Here is a 25,945-nt window from a genome sequence, read left to right as displayed (position 1 = left end):
CCAAAGACCTATACACACACACACACACACACACACACACACACACACACACACACACACATACCTTTACCCGTGAAAACCTACGAAAACAGATATATATATAAATATATATATGTAGGTCTTTGGTTATTCGGGTTTTCTCCCGCGTAAAATTGGAAGTGTCTTGGCGACATTTCAACAAAGTCTCATTCATCATCTTCAGGCTTCAGCTTCGTGCTTCTGGGAGCAATGTGTGCTCGCAGCTGTTTCTTCCTTTTAACTGCTAGTAGGCAATTGCTCCTAGAAGCACGAAGCTGATAACACCAGCCTGAAGATGACGAATGAGACTTCGTCGAAATGTCACCAAGACACTTCCAATTTTACGCGGGAGAAAACCCGAATAACCAAAGACACACACACACATACACACACACACAATATATATATATATACACACATACACACACACACAAACACACTGTATATATATATTTCAAAGAAAAGTTTGCATTCCCTATAGAAAACTTTTCTCAGCTTTTTTCCCCCTCCTGGCTAATCTCCCTTTGGTTGTTTGTTCTTAAATCAGGGTCACTTAATTTTTGAGGATATGTTTGTTGCCAAAAAGTATAGGGTATATGATGGACAGTTCTTACATCAGGGCTTCAGAACACTTTATACTTCCTGAATGAAAGGCTAACGAGTTTGCTTGATTAGTGTCCATTAGTGTTTACTGTTACCCCAGGACACTCCTTCCTTTTATCGCTCATAGTTTTTGGACTGAGTCACTTGGTTAGAAAGCCACAAAACTGACCTGCTTATCTTAAAATGATCACTACCCTGACCAGCTTAAGAGAATTCCCCGGACTGAAAACACCAGTCAATTGGTACGTAGATTTCCTGGTCATTTCAAATATATAACCAGCAATCAGGAGAATAAAAATATGTTTTTCAGTGGTTGTACTAGCTTTGCTTTCCCATATCTCATGTTTACCGGATGTGTTGGACTACAATACCAAACATGCTCGCTCTGCATGGATAACGGGCAGAAAAAGTAGCCTTGAAAGATAGGAAGAACAGCCACCGCCAAGGCAACACATAAGATTAATGAAATATAAACCTGGAATAAAATTGTAACCTGAAAACAGGCAGTCCTTGACTTATGTCCACAATTAAGCTAAAAATTTGAGGGCTTGTAAAATATTCGGTTATTTCGTATCATCCTTTTTCATCATCCGAAAGATCATACAAGTTTTGATTCTTTGCCGATTTGCCAGCTTTGGAATTAATTCAGCTGCACAAGTAAAAGGTGCTTAGCTTTCGTGCAATTCTTTCACTCTCACACATATACACACACAAAATCATTGTTTTATCTTCCAGCATTTAAGCATTTGATTCTCTGAGGATGGAGGTGGTGTTTACAAATTCGAAGGAACATCGGTGCTGAAAGTAAAGACTTGCAACAGGTCCTCACACTTAGGACCGTTGCAGCATTCCCCAGGATCAAAATTAGAGCACTTGGCAACCAGCGTGTGTTTCCAATGGTTGGAGCATTTCAGCTTAAATGTGGTTGCCATGTACAACTTTGCATGCTGTCAGGATTCATTTAATGTCAAAAAGAAGGTTGTAAAATTGGATGCAATTCACCCGTCAACCACGTGGCATAGCAATGGAAATTCCGATCTCAATTGCGGTCATATGTCAAGGACTACTTGTAGGGGATCTCTTGCTTGAACAGGGGGCTGGGCTAGAAGACCTTCAAGGTCCCTTCCAGCTCTATTCTGATTCTGGTATTTTTTTCCAGTGCAAGTTATGATTGGTCAGGATTCAGCAATTAGATCTACTGAAGAATTTTGATGTAAGTGAAAGGGATGCTTTGGTTATTTTCTTGCAGGCGTTTCATTACCCACCCTAGGTAACATCATCAGTGTTAGCAGAGAGTGGGGACTGCTTTCCCTACTAGCACTAATGATGTAACCTAGTTGGCTAATGCGACGTCTGCAAGGAAACAACCAAGCTCAGAGAGCAGCCAAGGACCTTCCATAAGAATAAGAGCACAAGCGTGCCTTCCGTTCCTGTCCTATTGTTTCCTTTCGTTATATCCAATTAATATAGTTATTACATACTCATACTCATATATACGCTTATATATTGTAGAATAGAATAGAATAGAATAGAATTTTTTATTGGCCAAGTGTGATTGGACACACAAGGAATTTGTCTTGGTGCATATGCTCTCAGTGTACATAAAAGAAAAGATACGTTCAACAAGGTACAACATTTACAACACAATTGACGGTCAATATATCAATATAAATCATAAGGATTACCAGCAACAAGTTACAGTCATACAGTCATAAGTGGAAAGAGATTGGTGATGGGAACTATGAAACGGTTAATAGTAGTGCAGATTCAGTAAATAGTCTGACAGTGTTGATGGAATTATTTGTTTAGCAGAGTGATGGCCTTCGGGAAAAAACTGTTCTTGTGTCTAGTTGTTCTGGTGTGCAGTGCTCTGTAGCATCGTTTTGAAGGTAGGAGTTGAAACAGTTTATGTCCAGGATGCGAGGGGTCTGTAAATATTTTCACGGCCCTCTTCTTGATTCGTGCAGTATACAGGTCCTCAATGGAAGGCAGGTTGGTAGCAATTATTTTTTCTGCAGTTCTAATTATCCTCTGAAGTCTGTGTTTTTCTTGTTGGGTTGCAGAACCGAATCAGACAGTTATAGAGGCGCAAATGACAGACTCAATAATTCCTCTGTAGAACTGAATCAGCAGCTCCTTGGGCAGTTTGAGCTTACTGAGTTGGCGCAGAAAGAACATTCTTTGCTGTTCTTTTTTAATGATGTTTTTGATGTTAGCTGTCCATTTTAGATCTTGCGATATGATATAGTTATTACATGCTTATGCTTATATATACTGAGTGACAAAATAAAATAAATAAAAATAAAAATAAACATTTGAACCCCGAGCCATAAATGTTCTCCTTTATTGAAAAGGATGCACCGAGTATCTGCTATCGTGGCTGGGCAATGAAACCATCGGATGGGTAGCTTCCAGAATTTGCCAGGGCCTGTAAGATAGATTGTATTGTAAAAGGATGATCTCAGCTTGCTTTGAACCAGTGGTGGGATTCAAATAATTTAACAACTGGTTCTCTGCCCTAATGACCAGCTGGGTAGACGTGGCTTGGTGGTCATGTGGCTGTTTGGGCGTGGCCAACTCAATGTCACTCACTTCGATGGACGCTTCGCCTTAGGTGTTACAATGTACTAAGGGTTAACCAGAGAGGCAGTTTCTGTAAGCAGGACAATAAAACACCACCAGAATAATAATAATAATATTTTAATTTATAGACCGCCCTTCTCCCGAAGGACTCAGGGCGGTGAACAGCCAGTTAAAATACAGGAAAACAGACAATATTAAAAACAACCCTTAAAAAACTCATTCAATTGGCCAAAACTAAAACACAGTTACACCCTATAAATTACTAAAAATTTAAAACCCCAATTAATCAAATTAAAATTTTTAAAAAATCAAGCCAGGATTAGCCCTGTAAAGTGGAAAAAAACAAAATAAGATTTCTTCCAACAACCGGTTCTCCGAACTGCTTAGAAAGTTAACAACCGGTTCTCCCGAATAGGTGCGAACTGGCTGAATCCCACCACTGCCTTGAACCCACAGCTTATAAAATAAAGACTTGTTGGTAGAAAGGCTGAGCTTTTGAAGAAAGGGTGCCTGCCAATATCCATGCGCAATGCAAAACAGGTATTCAAGACAAAGATGCAAAACAAACACCCAAGAGACTTAGAAAACATTTGTTTCTTTGGATTCTTATTGATAACAACACTCTGTAATCACCTTCATGGGTAATTTCTTTTTTTTCTAAAAGCAGCCAAGATAAGTGGCAGCAAAATGAAGCAATTAAAACCAGAATGGATATACTGGATAGATCTTGGAAAGCAGTCTAGTAAAAAGAAGGACCAGGGGAGACGTGATAGCAGTCTTTCAATATTTGAGGGGCTGCCACAGAAAGGAGGGGGTCAAGCTATTTTCCAAAGCACCCGAAGGCCAGACAAGGAATAATGGATGGAAACTGACCAAGGAGAGATTCAACCTGGAAATAAGGAGAAATTTTCTGACAGCGAGAACAATCAACCCATGGAACAGAAGTTGCCTTCAGAAGTTGTGGGAGCTTCATCCCTGGAGGCTTTCAAGAAGAGATTGGACTGCCATCTGTCAGAAATGGTTTCCTGCTTGGGCAGCGGGTTAGAGTAGATGTCCTACAAGGTCCCTTTGAACTCTGTTCAATCTGTATTATAATCTGTATCTTAATCATCCTTAAATTGATTACAGGTCAGATTAAGGCCAGTTGTTGCCCCAAATGCAAGCCAACAATGGTGCCCTTTGGCTCTTCCATGGCTTAGCCGATAAGGCTTAAGACACAATAAGTGCTGTTCACGGACTTTGAGTGTGTCAATGAAAGAGTTAAGGGCACCATTAAAACTTTTCCCTTGGCGCCCTAAACAGTCTGTTTTCCTTAATAGTTAATCCAGTGCTGATCTATAGGCTCACACGTTGATTGGCATCACACAACATCCTTATGTTGTTTGCTTAAATGGCCCCTTTCTCTGGCGTTGAGTCATACGTTCCTCATCCTGACCAAACACCTGGATTTGTGTAATCTCGCACACCACACACACACAAAAAAACCCCACAACAACCACTGAAATTAAAACTAATCACAACCCTGCAGATATTTGGGCGATTGTGAGAGCCGGATTTGCAACTGACCGGTTTGGTTCCTATGGCTTGACAAAAACATTTTCTCTCTGCAGTGAAACCGCCAGATGGAAGGGATGACAACAGACCAAGAGGTTTCGCACTTGTGGCTTCTCTTGGTACAGAGAAGGAGGTAGGGTGGGGAATGGAAGGATTTATACTCCTTGCAGACTCCTTGCAAAATGACCAGCTGTCTGCAAGGAGTATAAATCCTTACATTCTCCCACCCTTTTCCAGTCAGAGCTGAAGAAGCTTCTTGGAGGAGAAGCAAAACATCTTCAAAGAAAAACAAGAAAGTCCAGGTCTCTCCCCCAAAAGTATCTTTGGGACAACCGTGACCTGGATGACCATGAATCTCCATAGACATTTAGCTGTGCACTTTGGGACGAACACCCTTTGAAAGGTGTGGGAGTAGGAATGGATTCCCAAGAGGAAAAAAACTGCAGAGTACAGGAACCTGGAGCACCACTCAGGTGACCCTGAGGATCCAGGTAAACCTCCAGGTGCTTCAACGACCCCTCTAAAAGGATGAAAATGTCCAGCTGTCTGCAAGGAGTATAAATCCTTCCATTCCCCAACCCTATGACTATCATTAAGTGTTGTACCTTATGATTCTTGAGGAATGTATCTTTTCTTTTATGTACACCGAGACACCAAGACAAACTCCTTGGGTGTCCAATCACACTTGGCCAATAAAGAATTCTATTCTATTCTATTCTATTCTATTCTATTCTATTCTATTCTATTCTATTCTATTCTATTCTATTCTATTCTATTCTATTTTCTAATTCTAACCTCTATAACTGTCTGGTTTGGTTCTGCAACCCAAGAAGACAGAGACAGACTTCAGAGGATAATTTGAACTGCAGAAAAAACAATGGCTACCAACCTGCCTTCTATTGAGGACCTGTATACTGCACGAGTCAAAAAGAGGGCTGTGAAAATACTTATAGATCCCTCACATCCTGGACATAAACTGTTTCAACTCCTACCCTCAAAACGACGCTGTAGAGCACTGCACACCAGAACAACTAGACACAAGAACAGTTTTTTGCCCAATGCCATCACTCTGCTAAATAAATAATTCCCTCAACACTGTCAAACTATTCACTAAATCTGCACTACTATTAATCTTTTCATCGTTCCACCACCAATCTCCTTCCACTTATGACTGTAACTTTGTTGCTTGTATCCTTACAATTTATACTGATATTGATTGTTTCCTGGTTGCTTATTTGTAGCCTATGACTATCATTAAGTGTTGTAAGTGATGAAGGTATCTTTTCTTTTATGTACACTGAGAGCATATGCACCAAGACAAATTCCTTGGGTATCCAATCACACTTGGCCAATAAAGAATTCTATTCTATTCTATTCTATTCTATTCTATTCTATTCCACTCCAAATATTCTATTCTATTCTATTCTATTCTATTCTATTCTATTCTATTCTATTCTATTCCACTCCAAATATTCTATTCTATTCTATTCTATTCTATTCTATTCTATTCTATTCTATTCTATTCTATTCCACTCCAAATATTCTATTCTATTCTATTCTATTCTATTCTATTCTATTCTATTCCATTCCACTCCAAATATTCTATTCTATTCTATTCTATTCTATTCTATTCTATTCTATTCTATTCTATTCTATTCTATTCTATTCTATTCCACTCCAAATATTCTATTCTATTCTATTCTATTGTATTCTATTCCACTCCAAATATTCTATTCTATTCTATTCTATTCTATTCTATTCTATTCTATTCCATTCCACTCCAAATATTCTATTCTATTCTATTCTATTCTATTCTATTCTATTCTATTCTATTCCACTCCAAATATTCTATTCTATTCTATTCTATTCTATTCTATTCTATTCTATTCTATTCTATTCCACTCCAAATATTCTATTCTATTCTATTCTATTCTATTCTATTCTATTCTATTCTATTCTATTCTATTCTATTCTATTCTATTGCATTCCTATTCCTATTCTTATTCCTATTCCTATTCCCTCCAGTCAGAACTGAAGAAGCTTCTTGGATGAGAAGCAAAACGTTTTCAAAGAAAAAAAGCCAGTTGCCTCTTGAGGGGGGAAAAAAAAAGCGCACCTTTGGGACTCAGTTGGTAGAGTTTTTCCCGGGGTGGGAGGTGGGCGGCTTTTCCGAAGCACCTGCTCAGAAATTATTACCCCCCCACCCGCCCCCTTCCTCTCGCCTTCTGGACCCAGCAGCCCCCCCTCCAACACCCTCCCCCCCCAAAAAAAACAGAACCGGCACCGTTCCCTCCCCTCAAACCTTTCACCCACCCACCCACCGACGGAGCGGGATACCCTCCCTTTTTTCCCCCCTCAGCTTCTACCGACCGACACCCCCCCCTCTCCCCACTTCGTCACACCAGAAAGCCGGACCACGGCCTGCCTGGCTCCTCCCTTCTCCCTCCTCCTCCTCCTCCTCCTCCTCCTGCCGGGGCCCCGTGACGCTCCTGGCTGTAACACGAGGGCTGGCGCGGGGTGGGGAATGGGATCCGGGAGGAGGGGACGAAGGCAAGGGGGACGGCCCCGCAGCGCCCGGCCGCGGCTTTAAACCTCGCACCGGGGAGGGGAAAGTTGAGGTGTGTGGGGGGGGAGGACACTTTTGCTCAGCCGCCTCCCCGGGACGAGGCTTTTTTTCCCCCAATCTCCACGCCGCCGGCTATCGCCGGAGGGAGTATAAAGCAGCTCCCGGGGGCAGCGGGGAAATAAATTAAATAAAAAAAAAAAGTGGGGCTGGCCCCGCCGACACCTCGCACGGACCCCCACTCCGGAGCTGGGAGAAAGCCGGCGAGGCGCTCGCTCGCCCGTCAGCCGGTCAACGACCTAACTAAGCCAACCGAGCCAAGGAACCCGACCCGCGCGCCTTCGCTGCGCTTTGGCCGAGCCCGGCCTCTCGGCTTGAGGAGGCGGGGGTCCTCAGCCCCTCAAGAGGGTCGCGTGAGGAGAAAAAGGAGGAGGAGGAAGAGGAAGAAAGTCGTCTAGTGGGGGAAGCCGCCTCGAGCTCGCTTCCCTCGGCTCCCCTCAGCCTGCCTGCCCGGATTTCCGAAAAGTTGCCAAGAAGCGACAGAGAGTGAGGGGGGAAAGAAAGAAAGGAAGGAAGGAAAGAAAGAAAGAAAGAAAGAAAGAAAGAAAGAAAGAAAGAAAAAGAAAGAAAGAAAGAAAGAAAGAAGGAAGGAAGGAAGGAAGGAAGGAAGGAAGGAAGGAAAGAGTTAGCGAAGAAGAAGAAGAAGAAGAGCCCGGCTTCGGCTTTGCCCTCGTGCCGGACCGCCTCCTCGCCCCCCCGCGGCGTCCTCGGACTCTCGGCTTGAGGAAGGGTCTCTCCCCCCCCCGCGCGCGCGCTCCCTCAGCCCCTCAAGAGGGTCGCGTGAGGAGAAAAAAGGAGGAAGAAGAAGAGGAAGAGGAGGAGGAGGAAAGCCGTCGCCTTCGCCGCCGCCGCTCCGAACAACCGCCAAGCTGGACGACCGGCGGAAAAGCGAGCTCAGGAGGTGAGGCGTTTTGGCTCCGCGGGGCTGGTTGGTGGGTTTAGGGGGTGATGGGCTTTCTTGGTTTCTCTCCTTGACCCGTCCGAGGTTGTGTGTATGTGGCGTGGGAGGCAACCCGAGCTTGACCCGGCTTGGCTAAACAAACGTTCCTGTCCTAATGTTTCCTTTCGTTATATCAAATTAATACAATTATTATATACTTTTGCTCATATATATGATATTTTGCTGATTTATGTTGATGCTTGTGTATAAAAAAAACAACAACAACAACGTGTCGTGTGAAGGCGGCTTTTCTCCTCAGCCGCAAACTCGCCCTGTCTGAACTCCCCACCGGCTTGCTTCCTCGCCCGGGGGGAGGGGGGGGGGAAACCAGGTCTCGCCTTTGCTTCGTGCTCCGGCTGCTGCCTTTTTTTTTTTTTTTTTGTTCCGTCCTCCCGACAACCCTGCGAGGTGGGAAAACCGAGAGGAATCAGAATCGAGCTGGGAAGGGACCTTAGAGGTCTTCTAGTCCAGCCCCCCCCACGCCACCTTCAAGCGGAAGACCCTATATCGGAGGCCACCAACCTTTCGACCTCGGGGACCACTAAATTCATAATTTTATTTTTATGTTAAGTTTTTTCAATTGATGTGACTGTTTTTAAACTTCATAATTTTAAATCCCGTGGACCACTAATATGAATTTTTTTAATTAAAAAAAAAGATAAATAGTATAGAATTTTTTATTGGCCAAGTGTGATTGGACACACAAGGAATTTGTCTTGGTGCATATTTGAGGTGCAGTATGAAAATACAAACAGATTTTCTGCGGACCACCAAAATTTTCTCGCAGACCACCACCAGTTGGTGACCGCTGCCCTATATCATTTCAAGAGGCTACCGTATCACAGTTGCTAAACCCCAAGCACTTACCAGATGGTAGCCTAGTGCCAGATCATTAGCTGCCATCTAATGATGGTTTGCGATCCGGTTCTGGTAGAGCTGTGAATCGGATCAATCAGAATCAGAATACAGCTGGGAGGGACCTTGGAGGTCTTCTAGTCAACCCCACCCCCCCAAGCAGCAGACCCTATGCCATTTCAGACAAGTGGCTGTCCGGTCTCTTCTTAAAACCCACCCAATGATGAAGCATCCAGAACTTCTGGTGGCATGCTGTTCCGCTGGTTAATTGTCCTCCCTGTTAGGAAGTTTCTCCTTAATTCCAGGTTGCTTCTCCCCTTGATTAGTTTCCATCCATTGCTTCTTGCCTTGACTTCTGGTGCTCTGGAGAATAAATTGACCCCTTCTTTGTGGCAGCCCCATAAATACTGGAAGACTGCTATCATGTCTCCGCTAGTCCTTCTTTTCATTAAACTAGACATACCCAGTTCCTGCAACCGTTCGTCATATATTTTAGCCTCCAGACCCTTAATCATCTTATTTGCTCTTCCTTGCATTTTTCCCCCAAAGTCTCAACCCCTTATTTGTAATGGATGCAGGATTCCAGGTGCTGGCAGGTGCCGAGTTGGGGGGTTTCCGCCCACACCTGTTGTTTGGCCCTCTGCAGAAGGTGCCTGCTGGCTGCATTCACAAGACACATTCAGCCAAGTCGGGTCTGTGACCTGACTGCTCCTCTCGGTTCGCGTTGACCTCTGTTGGGTTTCATGTTGGGTGGTTTAGGGATAATGGGTGAGCCGTATAGGATGAGAGCCTTGAAGTCGGATTGGTTAGTAATCAGGTTTAAGTTGGTTGTGGGAATGCAGCCCCTGCTTTTGCATGCTAGGAGTTAGTTGTCCACAGATGCTTCAGGTAGGGGATAAGGGGTTGTCGGAGTTCATTTCCTTCCGCCTGAAGGCAAATGGCTTGGAAAACTACACTTTCTACGTTGCTTCTTGCCCTCGGCTATAGTTGTGGGTTCTTGTGATGCAAGAACTCTTGAAACCTGCTTGGAGAAAGGCGTGGGAAAAGATGACAGGGAAAATTTGCAGTGTCTTTAGAGTAAGAGGAAGCTGAGACTGGAAGGGGCATATATGGGGCATATATGGGGTGCAAGATCAAATTAGTGCAGTAAGTGAAAAAGTAAGTGAGGCTGGAACTTGGGAGAAAAGTTTGAAATTTCTTTTCAACTGGAATAGATTCGTATATACCGTAAGTTGCAAAAAAAGCTTACATATTTTGGTGCTACTCTTTGGAAAAGATGCGTGGGGGAAAATCAGATTGTCGTTTGAGCAGGATAGAAGTCATGAAAATAAGAATCTAGAAATGAAAAGCCTTCCTTCCTTCCTTCCTTCCTTCCTTCCTTCCTCCCTCCCTCCCTTCTGCCCTTCCTTCCTTCCTTCCTTCCTTCCCTCCCTTCCTCCTCCTTCTTTCCTTCCTTTGTTCCTTCCTTCCTTCCCTTCCTCCTCCTCCTCCTTTTCCTTCCTCCTTCCTTCCTTCCTTCCTTCCTTCCTTCCCATGAACTGAACACTTACAGGCAGAAATATTTGCTCCATTCTGTTTCTTTTCTCTCCTCTCAATTGTTTATTTTTCCCTATGTGAGATGGCATATTTCATTTTGTAGGAAAATTAAAGCACACTTATGATATTTTTTTTTTTAGTAGAAGCATTATTGGTGGAAGTGATCCACCAGGTTGAAATCAGCCAGGAGAAATCAGCTGCCCCTGTAAGCTTCGATTTGATCCTGAGGCAGAAGAACTGTTAAGGTGTCAATAGCATATTGGATGGAGTTTATGTGTGCAGCTATGACTGGAGGAATTAATTATACAGCAGTGGGTCATTAAACTAGACTCATGCTAAATAACGTTTTGATTAATCATGCTTTTTTGAGTAAGTTGTAGTTGGTTCACATCATAATGTACAATAATCAAAACTTAAATCATATTTTGGCTTGTTGTGATCTGTGAATCGGGACATCTTTTGGAAGATGGCACTAAAAGATACATACTTTACATCTTTCTCACAACTTGAGGTGTGGATAGAATCTAAATGTTGTCTCTGAGTAACTAAGGATAAAGCATTTTTTGGGAAAGCTATACAATCTAGAAGGGTGGCTCAGTGGCTAGGATGCTGAGCTTGTTAATTGAAAGGTCGGCAGTTCAGCAGTTCGAATCCCTAGTGCCGCGTAATGGGGGTGAGCTCCCATTACTTGGCCCAGCTTCTGCCAACCTAGCAGTTCGAAAGCACGTAAAAAATGCAAGTAGAAAAATAGGGACAACCTTTGGTGGGAAGGTAACAGCGTTCCGTGCACCTTTGGCATTTAGTTATGCCGGCCACATGACCACAGAGACGTCTTCGGACAGCACTGGCTCTTCAGCTTCGAAACGGAGATGAGCACCGCCCCCTAGAGTCAGGAACGACTAGCACATATATGCGAGGGGAACTTTTACCTTTACCTATACAATTTACAGTAGGGTCCTAGCCTTGCAGTTAGTTGTTTTAATCAGGGTACATGACGAAGGCATATTAGGAAGAAAGAGCTAGGAAAAGAGTACATGCTTTATGCTGTAAGCAAGAAAGAAGAGAATGTTTAGAGGTTTTGATTGCAGGAAGTCCTCAATTTACAAACTTTTTTTAGTGACTGTTCAAAGTTACACGGGTACTGAAAAAGTGACTTTGACCATTTCAGCATCATGGTCACGTGATCAAAATTCAGACACTTGATAACAGACTCCTATTTATGATGCTTGCACTGTCCTGCAGGGTCATGGGATCCCCTTTTGTAACCTGGCACACAAATTCAATGGGGAAGCTAGATTCACTTAACAACCGTGTTACTAACTTAACCACTGCAGTGATTCACTTAACATCCATGGCAAGAAAGGTCGAACAATGGGGGCAAGACTCACTTAACAACCGTCTTACTTAGCAACGGAAATTTTGGGCTCACTTGTGGGTCGTAAGTCAAGGACTAGCTGGACTGCAGATCATAGTTAACTGTTTGGAGGGATTATCATGGTTGCATCTAGAATTACTTTAATGGGTCTTTAAAACAGGCGCTGTTTTTGCTTTAAACTGGAGTTATTGTGTGTTTGTTTTCCTCTTTAAAAAAGTCATTTGTCTTAATGTCCCAAAGGTGCTTTTTTTCAAGAGGCAACTGAACTTTCTGTTTTTTCTTTGAAGACGTTTCGCTTCTCATCCAAGAAGCTTCTTCAGCTTGAGAGCTGAGGAAGCTTCTTGAGAGCTGAAGAAGCTTCTTGGATGAGAAGCGAAACATCTTCAAAAACAAAAAAAACCCAGAAAGTTTAGTTGTCTCTTGAAAAAAAAGCACCTTTGGGACAAAAGTGACTTGGATGACTGAGAATCTCCATAGCCATTTGTCTTAATGTGGTGCTTGTTTCAGTAAAAAAACCGAAAATTAGAATGTTCAAAGCTGACTTTTGTCTTCAGATCTTAAAGACATCTTGGGGTTCACCACAAAGGAGTCCAAGCAGAGGTATCTCGGAGGGTGGGTGGTTTATGAAAAAATAAAATCAAAATGTTGACCATAATTATGCATTCACAACTGCTAAGTTGATATTTTGATGCTCCATGGATACCCTTTAACTCTAGGCCAACCTGTGTCTTTCTTTGTCCTGGGAAAGGGTGGAACATAGATGTAATGAAATTGATAAATAATTGAAGTCCAAAATGATGACCAATCCTGACTGGCTGTAAGCTGAGGGCATCTACCAGTCCAGGGGTCTCCAACCTTGGCAACTTTAAGACTTGTGGACTTAAACTCCCAGAATTCCTTAGCCAGCTTTGCTGAATTCTGGGAGTTGAAGTCCACAAGTCTTAAAGTTGCCAAGGTTGGAGACCCCTATACCAGTCCAGTATCTGGTTTTTTTTTCATGTAAATGATGCCGTGCTTCAGTGGTTAGATGGCCTAGACATTGGTATTTGAATATAGATCTTTTTAACATTTCTGTTTTAGTGTGTTTTATTAATCTAGGTGAAATACTAACATATATTGTAAGTTCACATATGATATGCCACATGGCAGCGTTTCTCAACCTCAGCTACTTTAAGACCTGTGCAACTCCCAGAATTCCCCAGCCAGCATGCTAAATAAATTAAGGTTAAATAAATAAATGATAAATAAGTAAAATAAAGCAGTCTCAGTGAGTCCCATTATAGGTTCCATTAACAGTCCCACTGCTGGGAAATGGTTTGTTTCGGAAGATAACACCATGGAAGAGCCATGGTGGCGCAATGGTTAGAATGTGGTATTGCAGGATAATTCTGCCCACTGCCAGGAGTTTGATTCTCAATGGCTCAAGGTTGACTCAGCCTTCCATCCTTCCGAAGTGGGTAAAATGAGGACCCAGATTGTTAGGGGCAATAGGCTGACTCTGTAAACTGCTTAGAGAGGGCTGTAAAGCACTATGAAGCGGCATGTAAATGCTATTGCTACTGCTCAGTATTGTGAATGTTACAGGTAAAGACATATCTCTGTCCCCATTCTGGCTTTTTCCTCAAAAACCAGCCTTCCCCAACTGGTCCATCCAACTCAGCGGTGAAATCCAGCAAGTTCTGACAGGTTCTGGAGAACCGGCAGCGGAAATTTTGAGTAGTTCGGAGAACCGGCAAATACCACCTCTGGCTGGCCCCAGAGTGGGGTGGGAGTGGATATTTTGCAGTATCCTTCCCGTGCCACGTCCAACAAGCCAACACCCACCAAGCCAAACTACGCCCACCAAGCCACGCCCACAGAACCGGTAGTAAAAAAAAAAAGGGATTTCACCACTGATCCAACCTGTGTTGTGATTGCAACCCTCAAAACTTCCAGCAAGCTTATCGTCCACGAAGATACTTGTTGAGCACCCTGTGGGAGAAAGTTGCTCTACCTAGTACTTCCGTTTAACTACAGCTTGGTCTGTAAAGGAAAAAAAAAAAGAATGTCTCCATGTTAGTTTTGCTTTAAAACCGAACTAAAGCTGCCTGGGCTATTATCCAGTTTGACTTTCAGGAACCCGATTATAATCTCCAAAGGATTAAATTCTGCGAGTAATTATGGCTCATTTTCAGGAAACACCATGCAGAGACTGCTTGAGAAAGTAACAAATAGCATGCTTTGATTCAATCAGAAATGGATGCATTTCTGCACGTGTGAGTTCTGCCCTTGCAGGACTACTTAACTAGCTGGGGTTTTTTTTTTTTTTGATAAGGCGTTTGAGCCCCGGGGCATTTACTCAAATGCCAACCACAAGCACTTTGCATGAATGTGACACTTCATAGGAATCTGTGTTATTCTCAGAACCTGTTTGACTGGCACTTGGGAGAAATAGGGCACAGGGATTGTGCATGGAGTAGGTGGCACTGTTTGTTCTGAGTGCAAATGAGGCACACGTGGGAGACTCATTCATGATATGGAACTACCAGCTTTTATTTGTATTTCTACTTTTGTTATTTTTACAAATTAGGTGGCAAACATACCTTCATCCTCCCGTTTTCCTCAGCACAACAGCCCTGTAAGATGGGTTGGGTTGTGAATGGCCCAAAGTCACCTGGCTGTCTTTCATGCCTAAGGCGGGACTGAAACTCAAAGACTCCTGGTGATTGGCCCAAAGTCACCTGGCTGTCTTTCATGCCTAAGGCGGGACTGAAACTCAAAGACTCCTGGTGATTGGCCCAAAGTCACCTGGCTGTCTTTCATGCCTAAGGCGGGACTGTAACTCAAAGACTCCTGGTGATTGGCCCAAAGTCACCTGGCTGTCTTTCATGCCTAAGGCGGGACTGTAACTCAAAGACTCCTGGTGATTGGGCCAAAGTCACCTGGCTGTCTTTCATGCCTAAGGCGGGACTGAAACTCAAAGACTCCTGGTGATTGGCCCAAAGTCACCTGGCTGTCTTTCATGCCTAAAACAGGACTAGAACTGATAAGAGAATATTTGTAGTTCAGGGCTAAACAGCAGTGCACTAATGATGTTACCTAGTTTGGAAACGTCTGCAAGAAAGCAACCAAGCTCAGAGTAGCAAGTTCTTTGCAGGACTGGTACTCACAATCTCCTGGTTTCTAGCCTGGTACCTTAATCACTAGACTTTAGGCTTTATTTTGAGGCATTTGAAGATCCTTCTTATCTGTCAGGAAAACTTTGCCTATAGGTGCCACTGCTTAATGCAGAAAAAATAGAGTGGTGCCATTTCAGTGAAAGCTGGATGCATTTGCGTTCTAACAGAAGGGAAAGGGAATTGTACCGGTTGCTCCAGATACACCTAAATTAACTGATATCTATCTCAGGTGTTACCATGTTGTGGCGACATCAGTGGCAAGGCCAACTTGTTGCCTGCATAGCTGGAGGTAACCGTACCGGGTGACCACTCATGCAGTCTTTCTAAAACCGAGTTTTTCTGGCTTCGGCTGGTTTAGCTTGTGCGCAAAGTTAGACCAAGTCTGCTATTTTCTCTTCAGCGGTTGGATTGTTTGACATGACATCTCCGGTTAACATTTTAAACCTGTTCCCATTTAGAAAGAACAAATGGAATGCAAACACATCAAACTGCCTTGGGTTGATTAAACTGACATCAGCTCTCCATTCTAGGAAGACCTGTTTCCGTAAGCTGCGTGAAATCCCTGCGGTTTGTCATAAGGCTAACAAAATGTAGTCCACACAGCCTTTATACAGGACACATTTCTTAACCTGCCCCTCTCTTTCCTTTCTTCGGAGATACCTGTTACGTCCTTGGCTCTAAGCTAACCCAAAGCTGTCATCACCACCCACTCAACCTGCTAGTTTAACATTCTTTTGTTCTCTCTCTCTCTCTCTCTGTGTGTGTGTGTGTGTGTGTGTCTTTTCCCCCACCCAAATCGTCGTAATATTGTAATAAGCCTATCCTTTGTTAGCCTGCCAATCCCCTGTTTTGGAATTTGTCCAAGGCTTCCTCGGTCTGTGAGCTGGGAGGTAGCTCAATTTTCCCCATATTATTTCTTGATCGTACAGTTAGATTTATTTCCACTTCCAATTAGGTAACTATTTTTGCTTTGTAATTTTTATGCCGTACCCGTAGGGTTTATGGCATAGCGGACTTCGGGCTTTCGGTTGGAGTCGTCTGAATTTCTGTGTTAATGATTGCATCTGCTCTTGATCTAAAGACTTATCTACCATCTGCACTTTGGGTTTTCCTCCTGTGACTCCCATTAATCTAAATTACATTATGTTTTTTGATATCAGATAACTTATAAAGGTCACTTCTTAAGGCCTTGTCACTCTCTGGTGTGATCTAGAGTGATCAAGGGGCAACATTACCCTCTGCATTAATCAGGGAAGATTGATTTTCAAGTGACTGATATCATCAAGAGTTGAATACAGGAGGTTAACTCGCACTGCTTTGTATTCTTTTTAAATACAAAATATTGAGACATAAAATACATCGATGGCAGAAATAAAATCTGCTATCTCTGATTCTTTGCAACTCTGTCTTCCTGATAGGCTTCTGGAAGAGATATCTAGTTATCTTTACTACGTATTTATCTTTTTGCCTTTGGGTCTTTGGCATTACCAATATTTTCTCCGGAACATATATTGTTGATTTAATGGTGGATATTTGGTTAGCCCAGGAGAAAGGCAGGGCTAGATGAATCACAAGTTGGAATTAAGATTTCCGGGAGAAATAACAACAACCTCAGATATGCAGATGATACCACTCTAATGGCAGAAAATGAAGAGGAACTAAAGCAGGGGTCTCCAACCTTGGCAACTTTAAAACTTGTGGACTTCAACTCCCAGAATTCCTCAGCCAGCTTTGGGAGTTGAAGTCCACAAGCCTTAAACTTGCCAAAGTTGGAGACCCCGGAACTAAAGAGCTTCTTGATGCGGGTGAAGGAGAATGCAAAAGTTGGTTTGAAACTCAACATTAAGAAAACTAAGAACATGGCATCCGGCCCTCTCAATTCCTGGCAGATAGATGGGGAAGAAATGGCGGTAGTGACAGATTTTATTTTCCTGGGCTCCAAGATCACCGCAGCTGGGGACTGCAGCCAAGAAATTAAAAGACGCTTGCTCCTGGGGAGGAAAGCTGTGGCAAATCTAGACAGCATACTAAAAAGCAGAGACATCACCCTGCCAACAAAAGTGCGTATAGTCAAGGCTCTGGTTTTCCCCAGTTTGGTTTGGTGGATGTAGCTTGGTGGGCGTGGCAGGGGAAGGATACTGTAAAATCTCCATTCCCTCCCCACTGCAAGGGAAGGATACTGTAAAATCTCCATTCCCTCCCCACTCCAGGGGAAGGATACTGTAAAATCTCCATTCCCTCCCCACTCTAGGGGAAGGTTACTGTAAAATCTCCATTCCCTCCCCACTGCAAGGGAAGGATACGGCAAAATCCCCATTCCCTCCCGATCAGCTGTGACTCAGGAGGCAGAGAATAGATGGGGGCGGGGCCAGTCAGAGGTGATATTTACCAGTTTATTTATTTATTTATTTATTTTATTTGTCAACAAGTACAAGAAAACAAGTAACAGAATAGACATAGACATGGACACATGAAAAAAGTTGGCACAAAAAAAGGATATAACATAGCCATAAACACATAGAACGATTACATATAATTGGGAACAGTAGGACAGAGGTGGTAGGAACGCTGGTGGGCTTATGCAGGCCCCCTTTAAGGACCTCTTAAGAAACATGAAAGGTCCAACGGTAGACAGTTTACGGTAAAAGGTATGGGGATTAGAGAGACTAACAACAGGATCAGGTAGATTCTCCGAACTGCTCAAAATTTCCGCTACCGGTTCTCCAGAACTGGTCAGAACCTGCTGTATACCACCTTTGTCGGCGGGGAGGGTGGGTGGGTCCAGCTGGTGGTCGGAACTATCGGCTCACCTGAACCAGTCCGAACCGGCAGCAGCCCACCTGGAGTGGATATCTAAAGAGAAGAAGGCAGGTTAAATGAAGCTGATGGAAAACAAGAGAAAGGAAAAAGCTGGGCTAAATAAAAATATCAGAGAAACGTAAGATCAAAACTTCTCATAATGAGCTTGCCGGTGGGGAAGATTAAAATTTTTGGTGAGCAGATGTCAGAATGTGAGAAGATTTAGGAATTGATTTTGTAACAACTGGGAGACAGCAGAGGAGTTTGAACCATTGCAGAAGAAAGCAGTGGAAGAGTTGAAGAAAATGGTGGGAAAAATAGCTTTTAGCTCAGAATGGGAGAGACACTTTCACAGTCTCATAATTGAAGTGGACAACCATTTAGATATGAGCCAGCAGTGTGCAGCAGCTGCTAAAAAAGCCAACACAGTTCTGGGCTGCATAAACAGAGGGATGGAATCAAGATCACGTGAAGTGTTAATACCACTTTATAAGGCCTTGGTAAGGCCACACTTGGAATACTGCATTCAGTTTTGGTCGCTGCGATGTAAAAAAGATGCTGAGACTCTAGAAAGAGTGCAGAGAAGAGCAACAAAGAGGATTAGGGGACTAGAACATATGAAGAACGGTTTCAGGAACTGGATATGTCTAGTTTAATAAAAAGAAAGACTAGGGGAGACATGATAGCAGTGTTTCAATATCTCAGGGGTTGCCACAAAGAAGAGGGAGTCAAACTGTTCTCCAAAGCGCCTGAGGGTAGAACAAGAAGCAATGGGTGGAAACTGATCAAGGAAAGAAGCAACTTAGAACTAAGGAGAAATTTCCTGACAGTTAGAACAATTAATAAGTGGAACGACTTGCCTGCAGAAGTTGTGAATGCTTCAACATTGGAAATTTTTAAGAAGATGTTGGATAACCATCTGTCTGAGATGGTGTAGGGTTTCCTGCCTGGGCAGGGGGTTGGACTAGAAGGCCTCCAAGGTCCCTTCCAACTCTGTTGTTGTTACTGTTATTAAGATGGACAGTTCACCTGTAGAACATATTGTCCTCCAAGTGTTGCTAGCGAGGACACTTAACGTTAAATAGAAAAGCGTTGACTAAGACGAGTTTTTTTATCATGAACAATGAGTCTGATTATGTTCTTTTTCAAAACATCCTTAATCTTTGCTTTTGAATGGAAAATAATCATAATAACTGCACATTGACAAAAATTTACACCCGTCAATTACAAAAGGTCACACTGTTTTGATCTGCACAGATTCTCCACCGGTACATTATGACACCTTAGGTCCGTGATGGAGAATGTATGATACACGTGCCAGAGGTAGCAAGCAGAGCAGGGGTGAAATGCTTCCGGTTCAAACCGGATCGCCCGATCCAGTAGCGAACGCAGTGGGTGGTTCTGAGAACCGGTAGCAAAAATCCCTGGCCCCCCCATGTGCGATCATCAGAGTTTTTTTAAAAAAAACTTTTAAAAGCATTTTTTCTCTGGGCGAAAAAATGCTTTTAAAAGAAAAAAAAAGGCTCTGATGATCGCGCGGCTCAGCTGGGATTGTCAGTGGCTTTTACAACCTCTTCGGCCGAAGAGGTTGTAGAAAAAAATTCTTTTAAAAGGCTCCTGTGACGATCCCAGCTGAGTTGCCTGATCGTCACAAGCTTTTAAAAGCATTTTTTTACAACCTCTTCGGCCGAAGAGGTTGTAGAAAAAAATTATTTTAAAAGGCTCCTGTGACGATCCCAGCTGAGTTGCCTGATCGTCACAAGCTTTTAAAAGCATTTTTTTACAACCTCTTCGGCCGAAGAGGTTGTAGAAAAAATGCTTTTAAAAGTAAAAAAAAAAAAAAGTTGGCCACGCCCACCAGTCACATTACCCCACCACCACCAAGCCACTCCCACAGAACCAGTAACAAATTTTACATTTCACCCCTGACACAGAGCCCTCTCTGCGGGCACATGCACCATTGTCCCAGGTCAGATCCCCATGGCGTTTCTTTCATGAACTTCTGTTTCCCTGCAAACAACGAAACAGAAGCTCACGAAAGAAAAAGATCTTACCTCTTGCTGTGCTGTCGGAATTGGGATGCCCTACCTCCCGCTAGCCAGCTTGCCTTTTGGTCTGCTGCACATCCGCACACCTTCAGTTTGGGCATGCGCGCACACGGAGTTTAGAATAGAATAGAATAGAATAGAATAGAATAGAATAGAATAGAATAGAATAGAATAGAATTTTTTATTGGCCAAGTGTGATTGGACACACAAGGAATTTGTCTTGGTGCATATGCTCTCAGTGTACATAAAAGAAAAGATACCTTCATCAAGGTACAACATTTACAACACAATTGATGGTCAATATATCAATATAAATCATAAGGATTGCCAGCAACAAAGTTACAGTCATACAGTCATAAGTGGGAAGAGATTGGTGATGGGAACTATGAGAAGATTAATAGTAGTGCAGATTCAGTAATTAGTTTGATAGTGTTGAGGGAATTATTTGTTTAGCAGAGTGATGGCCTTCGGGGGAAAAAACTGTTCTTGTGTCTAGTTGTTCTGGTGTGCAGTGCTCTATAGCGTCGTTTTGAGGGTAGGAGTTGAAACAGTTTATGTCCAGGACGCGAGGGGTCTGTAAATATTTTCACGGCCCTCTTCTTGATTCGTGCAGTATACAGGTCCTCAATGGAAGGCAGGTTGGTAGCAATTATTTTTTCTGCACTTTAGGCACTCGGTATCTAAAAGATTCGTCATCACTATCTTAGGTTCTTGGGAAGTACTTGATGTGTATGAAGATGAACACCAACTCAAGAACCGGGAGATGTGACTTCACACTGTTGTGTACGTAAGAATTGGATGTGGCACTACCTTGGAGACAGCAGAAGAGAAGAGAAAGTGATAGCTGAACTTTGAAAAACTAAACATGAATAAACTGTGAATCTCGCCATTAAAAGTGGCACAAAAGTTTCTAAATACCAAGCCCTGCCCTAGGGAATAAATACTTTGATCAAGTAAACTCATTTATTTAACCCGGAATTGATGAGCATAAATGATATGTACTATCTACTTTAATCCCCATTTACCTTAAAGTGGAAGTTGTTGGAGCTTGTAGGCCGCGTTATTTAAAAGAATGTGTGTAAATGTTGGTAAAAGTATTAACGCTCCGATTTCACCGCCAGAGGCACCGCAGGCCAATCCTTTGCTGCTTCCAGGGCGGCCCTGTGGGCCAGATCTAAGCATCCCGCGGGCTGGATCAGGCCCCTGGGGCTTGAGACTTGATACCCCTGCCGTAGGTAGACGTGGTCTCAGTTTTCTCTAAGTTGAAAAGGGAAAATGAATCTTCACCCCTTTCATGAAAAAAATACAATTGCTTCCTTTACTTCTGATATAAATGTATCAGTTACAAGAAATTCTCTTTCACAATACTTTTAAAGTAATGTTAATGGTTGGGAAATTATTAATTTTTCTGGGGGGGGGAAAAGTTCCCCTTTCATTTCCTGGAGATTTGCTTAGCAAATTTGAATATTACCTGCTGAACTAGATATGATCGTTGCGTCATTTTCCCACACAAAGGTAGGATGTGGTGTAGTTGAAAGGGAACGACGGGTGGGGGAAACGGGACCGGAATCATAGCATGCATAGACAGCCAGAGTTATAAAAATATGCCATACAGGTAGTCCTTGACTTACGACTATTTGTTTAGTGACCATTCAAAGTAAAAACGGCCCTGGAAAAAAAGTGAATTGTGATCACTTTACACACTTAATGACCTGGTAGTCACATCATCAAAATTTGGACACTTAGCAAATGGCTCGTATTTATGACGGTTGCAGGGTCCCAGGGACATGTCATCCCCTTTTGCTACCTTCTGACAAGCAAACTCAACGGGGAAGCCAGGTTCACTTAAAAACCGTGTTGCTAACTTAACAACTGCTGTGATTCACTTAACAACTGTGGCAAGAAAGGTCATAAAATGGAGCAAAACTCGCTTAACAACTGTCTTGCTTAGCAACACAAATTCTGTTATTCAATTGTAGTCATAACTTGAGGATTATCTTTATGGGCATTATCTGTCAGTGGAATTCATATATTATTTACAATATTTGTAAGCTGCTCAAATCAATTATGGGCGAGGATAACAAAGCAAAACAATTGATGAACAATATAAAAACAATACCGTTTCTATCCAAACTTAATGCCTGTGATCAAGTTAGTTCAAGCCAAAACTCCCAGGTGTTCCAGTGGTTAGAATGGACTAGAAGACCTCCAGGGTCCCTTCTAACTCTGTTATTCTGTATGCGGAGTTTTTTCGTTGCATGCAGAGATAAGAGGAGCACCGTATTTTTCTATCCTCAAAAAAAAGTTGCTTTTGACCATAGTTGAAAATTGGAACTGCCAGGAACGCACGACTGTTCAAAGTTAGAAAGAAAGCTGCCCACTTACCAGAGGGTGTTGGCATACAATTTAAATTAAGCATGGCAAATCACAGAGTCGAAAACTATTCAGATGGTTGTCACAAGAGGCCACTGGACTTCCTTGTTTTTCTTTGAAGACGTTTCGCTTCTCATGCAAGAAGCTTCTTCATCTCTGACTGGATGGTAGAGAATGGAAGAATTTATATTCCTTGCAGACAGCTGGTCGTTTGTATTCTTTTTAGGGAGTTGTTGGAAGTTTATCTGTGTCCTCCAAGTGGCCTCAGCGACCCTCTAAAAGGATGCAAATGACCAGCTGCCTGCAAGGAATATAAATCCTTCCATTCTCTACCATCCAGTCAGAGCTGAAGAAGCTTCTTGTATGAGAAGCGAAACATCTTCAAAGAAAAACAAGGAAGTCCCGCGGTCTCTTGAAAAAGCACCTTTGGGACAACTAACCACAGTGGCGCAGTGGTTAGAGAGCAGTACCGCAGGCTACTTCTGCTGCCTGCCGGCTGCCTGCAATTTGGCAGATCAAATCTCACCAGGCTCAGGGTTTGACTCAGCCTTCCATCCTTCTGAGGTGGGTAAAATGAGGAGCCAGATTGTTGGGGGCAATAGGCTGACTCTGTAAACCGCTTAGAGAGGGCTGTAAAAGCACCTTGAAGTGGTATATAAGTCTAAGTGCTATTGCTATGACCTGGATGTTTGAGAATCTCCACAGCTCTTTAGATGGTTCTTTCTCTGCCTTGTTTGTCCTATGTCCTTATAACTTGGTTACTTAATTAATCCCTTCTCTGGGTTTGCATAACCTGAGCAAAAGAACTGGATTAATACCGCACACACATTATGCCATCGGCTGAGTTAACACTAACCAAATTTAGCCCGCTAGGGAAGCCCAGTTCACGAGGCTTTCATTGTTATGTGAACGAAACTCTTGTCAGTCACATTTATAGAGACCGTATTTGCTCTATCCTTATCTTAAATACTTGAGAATTAGGGATGTGCTGGAGCAGCACGTGGGTGCTTATAGTAGTTGCTCTCTGAGTAGAGATTTTAAGAGCAGGGTGACCTTAACCTGTTGGTTGGCTACAGGAAAGAGAAACAGGGGAGGGAATTGATTTCTTACAAGGATGTGTTGTGATAAGGAAACATTATATATATATATATATATATATATATATATATATATATATATATATATATATATATATATATATATATATATATATATATATATATATATTTGTTTTCTGAGGTTTTCACGGTGTTTGTATATAGGTCTTTGGTTGTTGGGTTTTCTCCGTGTAAAATTGGAAGTGTCTTGGCGACGTTTCGAAGTCTCATTCGTCATCTTCAGGCTTCAGCTTCGTGCTTCTGGGAGCAATGTGTGATCGCAGCTGTTTCTTCCTTTTAACTGCTAGTGGGGGTTTGAACTGATTGGGTGGGAGCTTGGCTGTGCTCTGATTGGATGGGGGGGGGGTTTGTGCTCTGATTGGCTGGGGGTGTGTCCTGTGTTGGTGGGGGCTTGTTTGTGCTCAGTTTAGTCAAAATTTAAATTTTAGTCAAAATTTAATCCCCAAATACTTCCAATTGAAATTCCACTCCAACTCTGCAGCCACCAAACGCATCCTAAAAAGAACAGAATTGTTCTAAAAAGTGTAAAATTGGACGTGTCTTGGCGACGTTTCGACGAAGTCTCATTCGTCATCTTCAGGCTTCAGCTTCGTGCTTCTGGGAACAATGTGTGATCGCAGCTGTTTCTTCCTTTTAACTGCTAGTGGGGGTTTGAACTGATTGGGTGGGAGCTTGGCTGTGCTCTGATTGGATGGGGGGGGTTTGTGCTCTGATTGGCTGGGGGTGTCCTGTGTTGGTGGGGGCTTGTTTGTGCTCCGTTTAGTCTGTGTTGCAGGGGGATTTGAGCTGGTGAGCTGCATAGCTGTTGTTTGGCTTTGTGGTCGTGCTACATCTTCATAGTGGGTGTCAGTCTGCTGCATGTATGGATTGGAGGGGTTTGAAATGGCTAATGTTGCAGCTGCGGTCTGGCTTCTGGTCCTTGGTCGTGCTTCATGATCAGTGTGGGTTTGGGTCTGCTTTCTGGGTGGATGTGCGGTGGTGACATCCTGTGTGGACCTCGTGAGTGTGGGTCTGGTGTCATTCCTCGTGTTAGGGACTCGTTTGTACCTATATATATATAGGTAGGTAGGTAGGTAGGTAGGTAGGTAGGTAGGTAGGTAGGTCGGTCGGTCTTTGGTTATTCGGGTTTTCTCCCGTGTAAAATTGGAAGTGTCTTGGCGACGTTTCGACGAAGTCTCATTCGTCATCTTCAGGCTTCAGCTTCGTGCTTCTCCTTTGCTCCCAGAAGCATGAAGCTGAAGCCTGAAGATGACGAATGAGACTTCGTCGAAACGTCGCCAAGACACTTCCAATTTTACGCGGGAGAAAACCCGAATAACCAAAGACCTACATACAAACACCTGCGAAAATATATATGCTTTTTTGCTTTGGTCAAAAAGAATGACGAAATGGGTACTATGCGGTAAATCGGAATAACAGAGCTGGAAGGGACCTTGGAGGTCTTCTAGTCCAACCCCCTGCTCAATCAATACTGCGTGGGATAAATCTTAGAAAAAGGACTTTTAACTAGGCCTTTGCAGTGCTTAGCAATCAATTCAAGTAGGGTTGATGCAGTACAGGCTGGCAGCTCTACAGATTTTTATTTAAATCTGAAACATTGCACCTGAGTGTCTATGGAGATTGTTAATCATCCAGGTCATGGTTGTCCCAAAGGTGCTTTTTCAAGAGGCAACTGGACTTTTTGTTTTTCCTTGAAGACGTTTCACTTCTCATCCAAGAAGCTTCTTCAGTTCTGGCTGGCTGGATCCTTCTATTCCCTACCATCCAGTCAGAGCTGAAGAAACTTCTTGGATGAGAGAAGTGAAACATCTTCAAAGAAAAACCAGAAAGTCCAGTTGCCTCTTGAAAAAACACCTCAGTTTTTTTAATTTTAATTTTAATTTGTTCGAGGGTTGTTTATGGTCAGCTCAGTGTCATTTTCTGCTGTGCTAGATCACTCTAACCATGGTGGCTTAAAATTAATAAGTCTCTTCCTTTTTTGAGACAGAAAATATATTAAAATTATATAGTGGAGGCCACAAAAACCAGCTCATCGTAGTTAGAACATTCCCTCAACATTCCTGCTTACAAATGTGACACAACTCCATTTATTGTGTGAACCTCAGCCCTGTCTCCCCCTACAGATAGGCTTTGTTTAGCGATTGCCTCATACGGTGACCGCTCACAGTTATAACGGAGATGAAAAAGTGACTTTGCGACCAATCCTCGCATTTACAACTTCTGTAAAGCAAAGAAAAACATAAAGTACGATCGTGGTGTTATTTGGTAACCTCTTCGCTTAACAACGGAGGGACCAGTCCTAATTGCGGTTACTAAATGAGGACTACCTGTAACATAGGCATCTCTTATTGGCCAGACTTTA

At 42.9% G+C, this 25,945-nt stretch overlaps 1 protein-coding gene across 2 annotated transcripts in view; it reads left to right on the top strand.

Annotated features, from left to right (window-relative positions):
- The first annotated feature begins 7,323 nt into the window (after positions 1-7,323).
- Positions 7,324-25,945, top strand: part of SLC4A4 (solute carrier family 4 member 4) — a 238,703-nt gene continuing 220,081 nt past the window's right edge. For both annotated transcript variants that reach the window (XM_058192187.1, XM_058192184.1), the window contains exon 1: positions 7,324-8,282. The gene's annotated coding sequence lies outside the window, so the exon portion shown is untranslated. The remainder of the gene's footprint in view (positions 8,283-25,945) is intronic.

The sequence above is a fragment of the Ahaetulla prasina genome, chromosome 8, assembly GCF_028640845.1.
Source record: "Ahaetulla prasina isolate Xishuangbanna chromosome 8, ASM2864084v1, whole genome shotgun sequence".
Classification (NCBI taxonomy): domain Eukaryota; kingdom Metazoa; phylum Chordata; class Lepidosauria; order Squamata; family Colubridae; genus Ahaetulla; species Ahaetulla prasina.
Note: the sequence above shows the minus strand (reverse complement) of the source record. Positions and strands in the feature narration are given on the sequence as shown.